Genomic DNA, 7,567 nt, shown 5'->3' on the forward strand with positions numbered 1-7,567 from the left:
CCTTGTGTTGTGATAGTCAAACTCGACATCAGCTGGGATAACAAATCGGTATTCTCAGCAATTGCCGATTGCACTGGGCTTAATGAGGATTGTACCGACACATTTTTCGATACAGTCATTTCGTTTTCGCACACGTCTGTGTCAGAGAAGAAATTCATGTTGTTTGTTGGTTGCTGCATATTCCTTTGGACTTCACTCTACATATTAATGTCGGAACTAACAACCGTTTGTGTCGACGGCGTGAGCGCATTAATTACTGCTGGTTGCTCAGCCGTAATCGACATATCGCTAACTACGCTGGTATTAAATTCTGTGGCACTAGTTGACGATGCACTCACACTATTTAATTCATTTTGTGGCATTGTGATGCGTGCTTGCTTATTGGCTTTGAACATAGATCTAGTTATCACCATGTAAATAAGCAATTGACAGTTTCTTCACTAAATAAGTCCTACAAAGGTGACTATTAAATTTTACACACGCAAAAAAAAGTTAATGTCCTAATGCTGTTAATGTACACTTTACAACGTGACACAAACACAGTACATAGATAACACATAAAATATTGTCTTACTATATCTACTGAAATACTGGAATTCTAGTAAAACTAATATAGCAACACTATTTATACATAGAAAATCAATACGTGAAAGGTCACTATAATGCATAAATGCTCAAGAAAGCTAGTAATTCAAATGTTCTGGCTTTTTTGAAGTTTCTGCTCGGCTGCTGGGACGGCGTACTCGTTCTCTTCACAAGATACTCCCGCACGTTCCATTAGCATGAAACATACAAAGGACCATAATGTAGTTACTCTATAAAACTAGACATATATACACACAATGAAACATTAATTACTAAATTACTAACATAGTTATATTGCAGGTTCACTATGAGTGTTCATGTACTGTTGTATCAGGATCGTGCCGTGTCCAACGGTAGACATATGTAAAGGCTCCTTTGCAAATAAATAAATTTGTTTACTACTACTACTAGGCTAATTACTGTTTAGCTCTACAGGACCTTTATACTGAAATGTTTCCCACACCAACTTGTATTGTCTTTCTATGTTTGTGAGTAACTGTATGTTCACTATTATGGGTAAATACATACAGCGTACACAGGGCGATGTGTGAAACTGATAGCGATTACACGTTTCCGTTGTTGTAGAAATATGCTCTAGCTGCTGCAGATACCCTGTTGAGCTGAAAGTGGTAACCAAAGTACGGAGAAATATTCTTCGGGGCTCTATTGCATTGCAATCAGATTGCTTTCAGTTCTGAGAAATGTCCAGGTACAATTGTGGATTTGAATGATCCATGAAGTGACTTCTTTTCCGAAGAAAGCATCGAACTATTTCACTAGAACTGAAACGCTCCCGTCGGAACTGTTCTCAAGCTGGTATTTATTATTAAATCACAATAGAAGTATACGCTGGTTGTAGAATAACACGTACGTTCCTGAAATGAACAATATTTTATTGTTCTATTAACTGACTTCCTTCGATATACACGTATATTGTACAATGTGAATCAAAATCTCGCAATGGCGTCGATTTTTACATCACAAGAATGGCTCTCTTCTTGTAAAATTTTTCTTAACAAGAACAAAAGCTCTATATCCTAAGAATAATTATGCGAGCGCTGACTGCCACAGAGTAATAAACAATATCTTTGTCTCTCTCTCTCTCGCACTGTCACAGCAAGTTCCGCTGCATGATACATCATAGTTCGAACATTATGAAGTACCTCGAAGAAAACGATTTATTGACACATAGTCAGCACGGATTCAGAAAATATCGTTCTTTTGAAACACAACTAGCTCTTTATACGCATGAAGTAATGAGTGCTATCGACAGGTGACGTAAAATTGATTCTATATTTTTAGATTTCCAGAGGGCTTTCGACACCGTTGCTCACAAGTGTCATCTAACCATACTGCTTGCCTATGAAGTATCGCCTCAGTTGTACGACTGGATTCGTGATTTCCTGTGAAATGGTCAAATTTCGTAGAAACAGACGGAAAATTATCCAGTAAAATGTAAGTAACATCCGGCGTTCTCCAAGGAAGTGTTATAAACCTTCTATTGTTCCTGATCTATATTAACGACATAGGAGACAATCTGAGTAGCCGTCTTAGATTGTTTGCAGATGATGCTGTCATTTACCGTCTTGTAAAGTCATCGAATGACCAAAACGAATTGCAAAATGAATTAGATACGATATCTGTATGGTGCGAAAAGTGGCAATTGACTCTGAATAAAGAAAAGTGTGAAATTATTCACATGAGTACTAAAAGAAATCCGCTGAATTTCGATTACGCGATTAGTCACACAAACCTTAAGGCTCAAAGTTCAATTAAATACTTAGGGATTACAATTACAAATAAACGAAGTCGGAAAGATCACATAGATAGTGTTGTGGGTAGAGCAAACCGAGGACTGCGATTCATTGGCAGAACACTTAAAGGTGCAACAGGTCTACTAAAGAGACTGCTTACACCACGCTTGTCCTACCTATTCTGGAGTACTGCTGTACGGTGTGGGATACGCAGCAGGTGGGACTGACGGATGACATCGAAAAAGTTCAAAGAAGGGCAGCTCGTTTTGTTTTATCGTGAAATAGGGGAGATAGTGCCACAGACATGATACGTGAACTGGAGTGGCAATCATTAAAACAAAGGCATTTTTCGTTGCGAAGGGATCTTCTCATGAAATTTCAATTACCACTTTTCTCCTCCGATTGCGAAAAGATTCTGTCGGCACCCACTTACATAGGGAGAAATGATCATCACAATAAAATAAGAGAAATCAGGGCTAGCACAGAAAAATTTACGTGCTCGTTCTTCGCGTGCTCCGTTCGGGAGTGGAACGGTATAGAGACAGCTTGAAGTGGTTCATTGAACCCTCTGCCAGGCACTTTATTATGAATAGCAGAGTAATCACGTAGATGTAAACGTAATATGTTTACTTTGCTGGTTTTATTACATGAATAGACAATTCTTTTTTGCAGAAAAATGATCATCGGCTGGTGATTGTGACCTCAAAAGATTCTCTTGCGTTTGGTGGTATCCACCATTTGCGAGTGATTTCCAGTCTCACGGTAGGATACTGTGGTTGGAATTAAAAATTAAGAAAAAAGCACGTCATCTGTAAAAGAGGCAGGTACTGCTCGTGGCGTCGAGGCAGAGAAATTACAAGTGGCTGGGCGGTGAAATGGAAGGTGGATTGGAGGGTGGCAGAGGATGGGGTGGGAGCGTCGACATCCGCGTCATTGTCGTGCGCCACCCGATATCCGCAGGCAGCGGGCGGAGCCTATACTTTCTGCCGCCACTCCGTGACAAGTACAGCTGACGCCACGCCAGGCAAAGTCCTTACACAAGTCGTCACAGGCGATCTGGCGACACGCTTATGTAAGCGCGCTAGGCCAGGATGGTAGGGTGGGGGGTTTTCGCCTTTTCCGTAGCTTCGCGGAACGGAACGCTCGTGCAAAAAGAAAAAGTTCTGCTGCGACGATAAAACTTGCTTTGCGGAAACTTGTCGACAGAACTTGAGTAGGAAATGATATACTATTGAGATGTACTTTCGGCAGAAACTTGTCTCGAAGTAGCGTACTTCGCTCACTGACAAAAGTCGAAGAGTGATATAGCATTCTATTATTGCTTCGAAATTTCGGAAACTTGCCTCGCTTGCTCTGTTAATCGTAAAGCTGTGCAAGGAGGCAGATATTAATATAACTTCCAACACTGGGAATGACAAAATTTTTATAACACATTTAAGGCCAATTCACACTAACCGTCACGTCACGACACGGCACCTCCCGATACGCAGCCATGCATTCATCTCCATTGCTTCGTCGTGATTTTCGTGCTTAATATAATTTGATACTCTAAGTCTTTATCGTTTGCCATTTTTGTTATTTGTTGTAAATTGTTTCGTTTCGTTATTTCTTTCGTTAAAATTTATAATTTTATAATGAGTGAGGAAAGATTAATTGAAGCAGTAAGCCAGCTGTACGATATGCGCACACTAAATTACTTGCTCTCGACTGTATTTACAAAGTGTATTTTTGTACACACCGATATCGTATTTAGTATTTTATAGTGCAATGGCCTGCAATATGGCAGCTTCTGCAACTAAAAAATGTACTGTGGTTAGAATCAAATCGATTGGTAAGTGAATTTATTTGTATGAATCAGACATTTGCGGTGTTTCGTAAACAAATTGACCGAAATGCATTTTTTCTGACATACAGGGTTATTACAAATGATTGAAGCGATTTCACAGCTCTGCAATAACTTTATTATTTGAGATATTTTGAAAATGCTTTGCACACACAAAAAAAACCTCAACAAGTTTTTTTAGGCATTCACAAATGTTCGATATGTGCCCCTTTAGTGATTCGGCAGACATCAAGCCGATAATCAAGTTCCTCCCACACTCGGCGCAGCATGTCCCCATCAATGAGTTCGAAAGCATCGTTGATGCGAGCTCGTAGTTCTGGCACGTTTCTTGGTAGAGGAGGTGTAAACACTGAATTTTCCACATAACCCCACAGAAAGCAATCGCATGGGTTTAAGTCGGGAGAGAGTGGAGGCCATGACATGAATTGCTGATCATGATCTCCACCACGACCGATCCATCGGTTTTCCAATCTCCTGTTCAAGAAATGCCCAACATCATGATGGAAGTGCGGTGGAGCACCATCCTGTTGAAAGATGAAGTCGGCGCTGTCGGTCTCCAGTTGTGGCATGAGCCAATTTTCCGCGGGCTACGCGTGAAACTTGCCCGCACGCGTCCAACCGTTTCTTCGCTCACTGCAGGCCGACCCGTTGATTTCCCCTTACAGAGGCATCCAGAAGCTTTAAACTGCGCATACCATCGCCGAATGGAGTTAGCAGTTGGTGGATCTTTGCTGAACTTCGTCCTGAAGTGTCGTTGCACTGTTATGACTGACTGATGTGAGTGCATTTCAAGCACAACATACGCTTTCTCTGTTCCTGTCGCCATTTTGTCTCACTGCGCTCTCGAGCGCTCTGACGGCAGAAACCTGAAGTGCGGCTTCATCCGAACAAAACTTTATGAGTTTTTCTACATATCTGTAGTGTGTCGTGACCATATGTCATTGAATAGAGCGACAGTGAATTTATGAAATCGCTTTAATCATTTGTAATAGCCCTGTATACGTCAAGCAATATATTAGAGTTGTTTCTTTTAAATATGTGTTTTGTGGCAGGCTTATTTATTGTGTTGCAAGCATCAGTGGTCAACGTTTATTTGGTTTCACTAGCTAACTACAATACAACTAAGGCACTTGGACTACTAAAAGACAAATCCAAGATTTAAAGGAAACCTATAAATCTTGAAGGGAAAGGTATTGAGGGAGATATGACTACTGCACAAAAATTTGCACTAGACAGGCAACTAAACTGAAACAAATGAATTTTTCACGGTATTTGATGGCATTTGGTTACACTGTGTTCCTTTTAGTAAGTGTGGGTGAGATTTGATGTAACAAATGAAAAAAAAACTGCTGCTTGGACTTTATTAAATACACTGCTGGCCACCGTAAATGCAACACCAAGAAAGACAAGAGGTAGCACAACAAAATTTATTTTGTAGATAACATGTTGACCAAGTATCAAATGATTACGTTTACAGACGTCTGTGACATGTGGTTCCTGCCAGAATCAGTAGCCAGAGTAGCCGCCATTGTTGGAGATCACCGCTGCCACACGTCTCGGCATTGAGTCAAAGAGACGTTGGATGGGTTCCTGGGGTACAGCAGCCCAAGCACCTTCCACACGTTGCCAAAGATCATCTGGTGTGGCAGCTGGGGATGTAATCTGGGTCACTCGTTGAGCAACCATGGACCACATGTTTTCTATCGGCGAAAGATCCGGAGAGCGAGCCGGCCAGGGAAGCACTTCAATCTGGTTATTGACGAGGAACCTTTGGACAAAGCGTGCCACGTGTGGTTGCGCATTATCCTGTTGAAATATGGCTGTGGCCGAGCCCTGAAGGTAGGGAAGGACAACTGGCTCCAGCACCTCGGATATATAGCGCCGGCTATTTAAAGTACCGGCAATGCGTACTAAAGGCGTGCGAGAGTAATATCCAATACCGCCCCATACCATAATACCCGGTGCAAGACCAGTGTGGGGGTGCATAATGCAGCTGTCTAGCATCCTCTCTCCACGGTGTCTCCACACTCGAATCCGACCATCGTGGTGCTGCAGACAGAAGCGTGCCTCGTCAGTAAAGACAACGTCATTCCATTCTGCCGTCCACATCAATCTGTCATCACACCATTGCCGACGGAGACGTCTGTGGTTCTGCGTCAATGGTAGACGAAGCAATGGACGTCTAGCGGACAGACCACTCTGCTGTAAACGGCGTCGAATGGTACGCGCAGACACTGGATGATGCGTTACAGACGCAATGTGCTGTGCTATGGTTCGGGATGTCACTGAGCGATCCGTCACTGCCATGCGCACAATTTGCCTATCAGCACGTGCAGTGGTGCACCGCGGTGAATGCGATCGACCACGTCGGTCCGTCGTACCCTCCTGCATCCAACGGTCACATATCCGCATTACAGTTGTTTGGTTTCGTCCAACACGACTAGCGATTTCTCTGTATGATAACCCACAATCTCGGTAAGCCACTATCCTTCCTCTGTCGAACTCGGATACTTGATCAAATGATGTTCGCTGTTGTCTACGAGGCATAACTGATCGTCTTGTGAAACAACCACAAGGTAAACACACGTGCCGAACGTACACTCGTCGAAAACGCCAAGCCTTAAATGGCGCTATGAGGTGGCGCCACAGGCGCGCGTGATGTGCGTCTGCGCTGAAATTCTAATCAGTTGCATATCTCATCCCTGCAAACCCATGGTGTAAATTTCACTTGATTCGGATGCTTCCTTCAGGGTGTTGCATTTACGGTGGCCAGCAGTGTATTTATAAAATGCAGATTCTTCTTCCACGAGCTCCTTGTAGTGCTTATGAACTTCCCCTCTGTACCATGTAATGACATCATTTTTCGAACTCACATTTTTGCGTTGTTTCGCAGATTTGTCTAATTTTTATCGTCCTGCTATCCCTGCATGCTGCAAACCATTTGAGTACAGTTACATCATTTTCATACAAACGTGGACTCCATCATCCACGTATACACAGGGGTGACAAAAGCCATGGGGTACAGACGCCCACGATTACAGATGGCGGTAGTGTCGCGTACACAAGGCATAAATGGGCAACGCATTGGTGGAGCTGTCATTTGTAAACGTGTGTGTGTGGTTTGAGGTTTTTGGGGGCTAAACATGTGATTCAAATGTGTGTGAATTCCTATGGGACCAAACTGCTGAGGTCATCGGTCCCTAGACTTACACACTACTTAAACTAACTTATGATGAGAACAACACACACACCCATGCCCAAGAGAGCACTCGAACCTCTGGCGGGAGGGACCTCGCAATCAGTGACATGGTACCTCTAACCGAGCGGCCACTCCGTGCGGCCCAGGTGATTCAAGTTAAAAGGTTTCCTACGTTATTATGCCCGT

Source organism: Schistocerca americana, chromosome 3, assembly GCF_021461395.2.
Source record: "Schistocerca americana isolate TAMUIC-IGC-003095 chromosome 3, iqSchAmer2.1, whole genome shotgun sequence".
Classification (NCBI taxonomy): domain Eukaryota; kingdom Metazoa; phylum Arthropoda; class Insecta; order Orthoptera; family Acrididae; genus Schistocerca; species Schistocerca americana.